The sequence below is a fragment of the Bos javanicus genome, chromosome X (genome assembly GCF_032452875.1).
Source record: "Bos javanicus breed banteng chromosome X, ARS-OSU_banteng_1.0, whole genome shotgun sequence".
Lineage (NCBI taxonomy): Eukaryota > Metazoa > Chordata > Mammalia > Artiodactyla > Bovidae > Bos > Bos javanicus.
The window spans coordinates 132,140,879-132,150,017 of record NC_083897.1 but is presented as its reverse complement, the minus strand read 5'-3'; the positions used below and the strand labels follow the sequence as shown (position 1 = coordinate 132,150,017).

Sequence of the window (9,139 nt, the reverse complement as noted above, 5' to 3'; positions counted from 1 at the left end):
TTAAAAAACACTCTTGACTAAATTAATATTTCTTGTATATAAAGCTTTTTCAATTTTCTGATTATTTTCTTAAGATAAATCCCTAAAAGCTGAATTATGATGTTAATGGGAATGTTTACCTCTAAAGCTTGTATGCTTATTGCCAATTGTTTACAAAAATTTGCATCAATTTCCACTCTTACCCCAATGTATAAAGATGCACTTAAACTGCCTTTTGGTTTTTACTTTAAAAAATCACCGATCTTGGACAATGTGGTGCTATTTTGCATTTATGTGAAAAAGCCTGAGGTTTTGGTCCTTGTTCTGCTACATGTATTTCAGAAAGTTTAGTTCACCTTTGCATGCCTCAGTCATTTTAGGAACACTTTAAGCTCCAATAGTCTTTGAAATTATATTTTCTTAACAAAGAAAAATAACAAAAACAGTGTCACGATTTATCCAATTAGTACAATATCAAGTATTAATACTAATATTAAATGAATGCATATGTGTCCGACTCTGCGACCCCATGCACTGTATAGTCCATGGAATTCTCCAGGCCAGAATACTGAAGTGGGTAGTCTTTCCCTTCTCCAAGGGATCTTCCCAACCCAGGGATCTTCCCAACCCAGGGATCGAACCCAGGTCTCCTGCCATTGCAGGAAGATTCTTTACCAGCTGAGCCACAATGAATGCATACATTACTGAAAATCTGTTAGGTATTTGTGGTTGGAAGAATTTGATACTCCTGAGAACAATCATTAGAATAAGCTATTAAGGGAGGGTTTTGCATCTGTTTTGTTCCCTGTTACATCACCATGCCAAAATGCATGCTGGGAACATATTGGGTGCTCTAAAACGTATGTTGAATGAAAGAAAAAAGACATGATGAAAGTTTTATTAACTAGATATATCCAATCAATATAGCCAGTATGCCTTTGGCCCACCTGAAGGTCATCAACAGCTTTGGTGGACAGTCCCCACACATACTGGCAGATCCCAGCCTCAAGTATCTGGGTCTCTCTGCCTGAGGACTTTCTCTGGCCATAGTAAGTACAGTCTCTGTCCACGCAGGGCAAACTAGAAGTTCTGGGGAGCTAATACCCTCATGAGTAACTCTCAGTGAGGACTGAGAGCTGACAGATAAATACCCCAACTTCCTTGCCCCTTGGTGGGACGGTTCTGGGTTATGTTCTACACAATCTTTCAGAGAATCCTTAGCAGGACTGAACCCAGTTGCCACAGCAATAACCTTCTCCTCAGCATACCCTCTTTTCCTTGCTCCCTCCCTGTGCTTCCTGGGATCACCTTCCAAATCAATCACTTGCATCTAAATCCTCATCTCAGAGTTTAGCTTTGGAGGAACTCAAATGCTAAAGTTGATGTTTGCAAATTATAAGTGTATGATTTGAAAATATGTCCTCCTTTGTATGAGCAACTCACACTCCATTATTTAACTTCCTAGAGGCAGAAAGAGTGGTAAACTCACTAAGTGATGTAAATGAGATTTTGTGACTCTGTGCGTGTCCAGAGTAGCCTTGGTCTCAAAGCTGATTTAAGAACAGCTGCCAGAAAAGAAGGCAGGCAGCTAATTATTTTAGAGAATTCAAATCGAAGAGTTAAATACAGCTCTCAGCTAAAGACAAATCAGAATCTGTTTTCCTCTGCCCTGGGGAAGACCTTGGTACCAGGATGCCAACAATCACAATTCACCTGTGTGAGTGTGCACAGGCAATGAAGGGTCATTTTTTTCTGAGTTCCTCAAGCTGTTATCACAGTGCTAAACATAAAGTACTTATAGGTCTTCAAGCAAGCATGACTGCTTAAAGCACCATTTGGGTATTTGGGGACTACACCCCACTCCAGTACTCTTGCCTGGAAAATCCCATGGACGAAGGAGCCTGGTAGGCTGCAGTCCATGGGGTTGCTAAGAGTCGGACGCAGCTGAGCAACCCACTCCAGTGTTCTTGCCTGGAGAATCCCAGGGATGGGGGAGCCTGTTGGGCTGCCATCTATGGGGTCGCACAGAGTCGGACACGACTGAAGCGACTTAGCAGCAGTAGCAGCATACAGCAAGTGGGGCTTCCCTGGTGTCTTATATGGTAAAGAATCTGCCTGCAATGCAGGAGACCTCGTTTCAGTCCCTGGGTTGGGAAGATCCCCTAGAGAAGGAAATGGCAACCCACTCCAGTATTCTTGCCTGGAGAATCCTATGGACAGAGGAGGCTAGTGGGCTACAGTCCATGGGGTCGCAAAGAGTCAGACATGACTCAGCGACTTCAGACACAATTGAGCGACTAACACTTTCACTTCACTTTCATACAGTAGGTGCAGAAACCACTATATCAGCCAGGATTTTATTGCAAATAACAGCGTTCTAGCTAGGAAACATATGAAGGATACAGAGAATCTCTGAAAGGCCAGAGAACCAGTTTAAAGGCTATGTAGTAAAAAAAAAAAAAAAAAAAACAATGCCACAAATTTCACCGAGAACTGGTTTGGTAGAGACACTCCTGCCACCTCCTGGGCAGCATCATAACAGCTGGCATCACCCATCCATTAATGCTGAATCTCTGCCTTACTGCTGCTGCCACCCTCAACCTCGTGGATTCATGCAGTAACACTGGCTGCTTCCACATCACCTCAGATGCTGCCCTGTGTGTGTTTGATTGGCTGAGCCCTAATCCCTACCTGCAAAGTAGGCTGGGAAAGTGAGAATCTCATCCATTGTGGGGCATTTTTGAAATACAAGAAATGTGTTTCAAGATGCTGGGTCTAAAAGGATCTCCATCACACTTCCTTTTCCATCACTCTCCAATGCCCTCCCCTACTGCCATAACATCAGGTCCTATCTCTGACTGCCTGTGAGCTCCAATTTATATCTGCTGAGCTGGTGACCTCTTAATACAGGTTACATACTGAGCATCCTGTGAGACAGAAGAGGTTAGAGGAAGCGCCTCAAAGGGTGGTAAAGTTTCCAGGGGCCATGTGATCAGGGCCCCTGCATATGTTCAAGGACACATTCCTGCTACCACCCAGACCAGTGCTGTTCCAACACAGATAGGATGAGACACAAACACATGCCACACATGAAATTTACATTTTGCTAGTTCCCACGTTAATAAAAGGGAAAAAAAGTGAGATTTATTTTAGTAATACATTTTATTCAACCTAATGTATCCAAAAATATTATCTTTTCAACAGGCCATCAGTTTTGAATAAGATATACGATCTTTTTTTATATACTGAGTCTTCAAAGTCCAGTGCAAACTTAATATTTATGGCAGATCACAATTCAGACTAACCACATTTCAAGGGCTTAAGAGCCTCATGTGGCTCATGGCTCCCATACTGGACAGTGCAGGACCCTTTGGAGATGGCAATGCTTGAATTATGTCGTCCTCCTCTTCTTCAGCTGCAAGCCGTCTGCCATACTTGTAGCCAGGGCAGCCCTTCAGAGAACAGACGTTTATACAATGCACTGTTAAGAAGAGCTGCATAGTTCCGTTTAGGAGTTAAGCAGAAAAGTTTCTCACTCCTGGTCCTCAGTCATCCTGGCTCCATGAGCAGTCTACAACCCTTTTTCTTCTCTATTCTCACCCACTGTTAAGTACCACATGGACTGGGGACATGAGGGAGACAGGCAAGGCACCACCTCAGGTGTAAAATTTAAATGGATGTCAAAAAACTCAATAATCAAGATAAATATTTTAGTACAATATTTCTATATTAAAATTAATGCAAAAATTCATGATGAAGATAATATCAAAATTTTAAATAACAGGCTCCACTAGGGTTGAGTTTGGGACCAGGTGAGGAGGGTGGGTGGTGCAAGTACAAGGACTATTCTTCCTCTGTCCTTTGCTTCAAATGGTTCTCAGTGTCATTAGACAATGGGGCCACTTTTCCAGCACTTTCCTAAGTTTTCGATATACTGCTGGGTAATAAATGAATGAGCAAAAATAAGTTCTTTCTGAATAAAAAAGTTCTTTATTATTTAGGGTCAAATTCAATTTTAATGAAAAGCAGTAGTAATGTATTGCTTTGACACAATTACAAGGAAGACCTCACTGGAATGTTTTTAACTTGACAAATTGATTCTAGAGTTTACATTGAAGAATAAGCAGGTAAGAATAGTGAACAGTGAACAATAACATGTAAAAAAAAAAAGAGTTGTTTTTATTGTGTGCAAAAATTTAAAAAGCAAGACTTGTCTGGTTTCTGCTTCTTGGCTGGGCAGCCCTCAGCCGGGGCTCCCACACAGTCAGGCCCCAGCAGCAGCTCTTCAGGGTGGGGCAGATCATACCACAAGGGAGCCCTCTCCACTCCCAGATTTGCTCTTATCAGGTAAAAGTTAAGTGATGTCACTCAGTCATGTCCAACTCTTTGCGACCCCATGGACTGTAGCCCACTAGGCTTCTCCGTCCATGGGATTTTCCAGGCAAGAGTACTGGAGTGGGTTTCCATTTCCTTCTCCAGGCGATCTTCCCGACCCAGGGATCAAATATGGGTCTCTTGCATTGCAGGCAGACGCTTTCCCCTCTGAGCCACCAGGGAAGCCCATCATCTTATCAGGTAAGAAGTAGTTAAATAGCCAGCACAAGCCTTGAAGGGGGATAAAAGGAAAAGAATGTTCCCAAAGTGCAGCCTGTGCCCTGAGGAGCTTGTGAAACCGTGAGGTAAATGACAACAGTCTCACCAACAGATCTTTAATCTCTCTCCCACCCCTAGACCACTCCCAGGACCTGGCCACCTTGTCCCAGCCCCTCTTCTAGCAGCATCTATTAGGTCACTTCCATGGCTGCCCACACTACTACTCATCTTTATCTCTGCTCATAATGCCCTGTGCTCTCCCTCACCTCACTCACTCACACGTCCCACACGTGCCCCCACTCCCCTCTTTCTTGGTTCATCTGTCCCAGTCAGTCCATTTGTTTCTCTTTCTCCCTTTCCTATCACTCATGATGCATTTGTATTCACAAACACACATTTGCCAAAATTCTTTACTGCAGGGTCCCCTTTCTGCAGAGAGTAGCTTGGGGTGGAGGGTCTGGAGGCTGAGAAAAGGGCCTCCACTGGGCACCTACCAGGCTGCAAGCTTAATGAGCTGGACTTTCTGGGCATGTGCAGGGAGGGCTGTGTGAGAGCAGAGACCTCATCAGATCAATGGAACTCTCTCAGCTGCTAAGAACCATATGCATCCTTGGGTTCTGTGTGAGGGTGTTGGTACTGAGCTGCCTTGTCAAAGGATTTCAGTGACAGGAAAGGGGCTCTAAGAATCAACCCAGCAGAACTTTGAAACTGAAAATTCAGTACCACTTCTGTCAGTGGAAGGCCAGGTCCCAGTGTCCAAAAGTCACACCACATCCTCATTTTCCCAGCACTAGAGGCAGAGATGGAACAGGAGACAGAGTTAAACTTTGTCCTATAGATGGTGTCTTAGTCCACTCAGGCTGATATAACAAAACACCAGAGACTGTGTGGCTTATAAAATTAAATTTATTTCTCACAGTTGTGGAAGCTGAGAAGTCCAAGATCAAGGTACCGGCAGATTCAGTGTCTGTTGAGAGCCTACTTCCTCATTCACAAATGGCCATCTTCTCTTTATGTCTTCACAAGTTGGAAGAGGCAAGGGGGTTTTCTGCAGCCTCTTTTATAAAGGCACTAATCTCATTCATAAGGGCTTTGCTCTTCCCAAAGGCCCCACCTCCTAATACCATCACATTGATGGTTATGGCTTCCATTATATGGTGGTGGGGTGGGGGGCAGGTAGCACTAGTAGTATTAAATAACTTGCCTGTCAGTGCAGGAGACATAAGAGACAAGGGTTGGATCCCTGGGTTGGGAAGATCCCCTGGAAGCGGGCATGGCAACCCACTCCAGTATTCTTGCCTGCAGAATCCCCATGGACAGACAAGCCTAGCAGGCTACAGTACATGGGGTTGCAGAGAGTCGGACATGACTGGAGTGACTTAGCACGCACGTGGACACAGAGACTGAGACCATAGCAGACAGGTACTCATTGTCTTCCTTTCTCCTTTTGAGACAAGAGGCTTTTCCTTTGGGAGTGGTCTCTGGCTTCCAGCTTCCTGGTCCTTTTGAAACTGTACTCTGGCATTCTGGCTTCTCTTCAGGAAGTATCCCAGGCCCAGGGGCACAAAAACTTGTGGTTGCAGCTTGGACCTCCTCTGACCTCAGTGACTAGGACCCTGGGAGTAAGACCCTGTGTTCACAGAATTTATTCGGCTGTACCAGGTCGTACTTGTGGCATATGGGATCTTAGTTCCCTGACCAGGGATCGAACCGAGGCACCCTGCATTGGGAGCATGGAGTCTTAGCCACTGGGTCACCAGGGAAGTCCCAAAGCAATGATTTTCAAGTTGATCTGTATGAACATTTGATCTGCGTTTTTTACCTATATATAAAATGCTTACACTATTTTAAAAGCCAACACATTCCAGTGAAAGTGAAAGTGCAGTTGCTCAGTCGTGTCTGACCCATGGACGGTAGCCTACCAGGCTCCGTGGTCATTACAAACAAAATGGCACCGCCATTAATATGCACAAATCATAGCAAATTTTTTTGGATCTATCTCCTAAAGCAAAGGAAATAAAAGCAAAAAATAAACAAATGGGACCTAATTAGACTTAAAAGCTCTTGCACAGCAAAGGAAACCATCAACAAAATAAAAAGACAACATACTGAATGGGAGAAAGTATTTGGTAACTATATGACTGATAAAGGACCAACATCCAAAATATACAAAACAGCTCACACAAGTCAATATCAAAAAAATAAGTGACCCAATTAAAAAATGTACAAAATTTCTGAATAGACATTTTTCCAAAGAAGACATAGATGGCCAACAGGTACATGAAAAGATCCATATCACTATTAATTATCAGAGAAATGAAAATTAAAACCAAAATGAGATATTGCTTCACACCTGTTAGAATGTCTATCATCAAAAAGAATACGAATAACAAATGTTGGTGACGATGTGGATAACCCTAACCCTCATGCACTGTTGGGGAGAATGTAAATTGGTACAGCCATTGTGAAAAACAGTATGGACACTTCTCAAAAAACTAAATCTGCCACATGACCCAGCAATTCCACTCCTGGGTATATACCCTAGAGAAACAAAAACACTAACTCAAAAAGATACATGCAGGATGGTGTTTCAGAGACCTAGTCTGCTATCACCTCGGTCTGCTGGCTTTCCTGTTCCTGACCTCAACATCTCATCTCTCAGTTTATTGGCCTGTCATCAGCAAGCAGATTGAACTTGGACTCGATGGAAAGGAGGAACACTAAGAGATGTAGAGATGGGTTAGCAAGAAGGGATATCATTGTGAAGACTGAGAGACACAAGGCACGAAAAACAAACCAGAAACCAAGACAGTATTTCATGCACGGGGTTTGTAAGGAAGGAGACAACTGTCGCTACACACATGACCTCTCTTGACGGTCCATATGGTGTAGTGTGCAAGTATTTTCAGCGAGGGTACTGTATTTATGGAGACCGCTGCAGATGTGAACATAGCAAGCCACTGAAACAGGAAGAAGCAACTGCTACAGATCTAACTGAAAAGCCATCTCTTGCTGCTTCCTCAAGTCTCTCATCAGTTGGACCGACTGTTGAAATGAATATGGGCGAGGCTGAGTCAAGAAATTCAAACTTTGCAACTGTAGGAGCCGGTTCAGAAGACCATTAATGCCATGAAGTTTGTTCCAGGGCAGCCCTACTGTGGCCAGATTACCCCTTCCTCCACCGAAGGCCCCCTGCAGGGCTCAGTGACCAAGGAAGACTTGGAGAGGGAGCAAAGTACAGTGAACACTAAGAAGCAGTTCTGCCCCTATGCCACAGTGGGGGAGTGCCGCTATGGGGAGTACTGCATGGATCTGCATGGAGACGCATGTGACATGTGTGGGCTGCAGGTCCTCTATCCTGTGGATGCCGCCCAGAAGTCACAGCATATAAAATCCTGCATTAAGACCCATAAGAAGGACATGGAGCTCTCATTCACAGTGCAACGCAGCAAGGACATGGTGTGTGGCATCTGCATGGAGGTAGTCTACGAGAAAGCCAACCCCAGCAAGCACCACTTTGGGATCCTCTCCAACTGCAACCACATCTACTGTCTCAAGTGTATTTGCAACTGGAGGAGTGCTAAGCAATTTGAGAGCAAGATGATAAAGTCCTGCCTAGAATGCCAGAGCATATCTAACTTTGTCATTCCAAGTGAGTACTGGGTGGAGGAGAAAAAAAGAGAAGCAGAAACTCATTCAGAAATACAAAAAGGCAATGAGCAACAAGGCCTGCAGGTATTTTGATGAAGGCCATGGGAGCTGCCTATTTGGAGGGAACTGTTTTTACAAGCATGCATACCCTGATGGCCGTCAAGAGGAGCCATAGAGACAGAAAGTGGGAATGTCAAGCAGATACCAGGCCCAATGAAGGAACCACTTCTGGGAGCTCATAGAGGACCGAGACAATGGCAACCCTCTTGACGACAAAGAGGAGGTTGTCACCTTTGAGCTGGGTGAGATGTTGCTCATGCTTTTGGCTGCAGGTGGGGGCGACAACCTGACAGACTCTGAAGACGAGTGGGACTTGTTTCATGATGAGCTGGAAGATTTTTATGACTTGGATCTATAGCAGCTCGGCGGGGCACATGAACTGGTCTGCTGAGCCTCAGACTGCAGCAGGCCTCAGGGGCAGCGGCCATGCCTGGGCTGCTCTCCTAGGCAGGCCTCTCAACTCCAGGTACTGTCGTAATCATTTTTACCCAGGGCCTGTCTTCTCAACCCCCCACCTTTCCCCAAGAAGTATTTTGTTTTCTCTGTTTAAAAAAGTTACAAAAATAAATCTGAAAGTTCGTTTTTTTGTAACATGAATTTAACTGTCAGACAGTTAGTGTAGGTTTGTCACTTCATGTTTTCCACCAGATTCACACAGTTTGAGGGGAGCATTTCTGGATTTCCAGGACTCATTTTTGAGGACCCTGGGTTCAGAAGTAACAGCACTGGCTCCTGCTTTGGGGGTCCAGGAATCGGGGTGATAGGTGAAGGAACTGAACTGTAGCCTCCTTCTGCTCTAGACTTGGGAGGTGGGTACTTGGTTTCTGGTGAACTCTGCACATCTGTGTTTTCTGTC

At 44.5% G+C, this 9,139-nt stretch overlaps 1 pseudogene; it reads left to right on the top strand.

The window, feature by feature from the left end:
• Window positions 1-7,387: 7,387 nt before the first annotated feature.
• Window positions 7,388-8,641, top strand: LOC133242907 (E3 ubiquitin-protein ligase makorin-1-like; annotated as a pseudogene).
• Window positions 8,642-9,139: the final 498 nt, after the last annotated feature.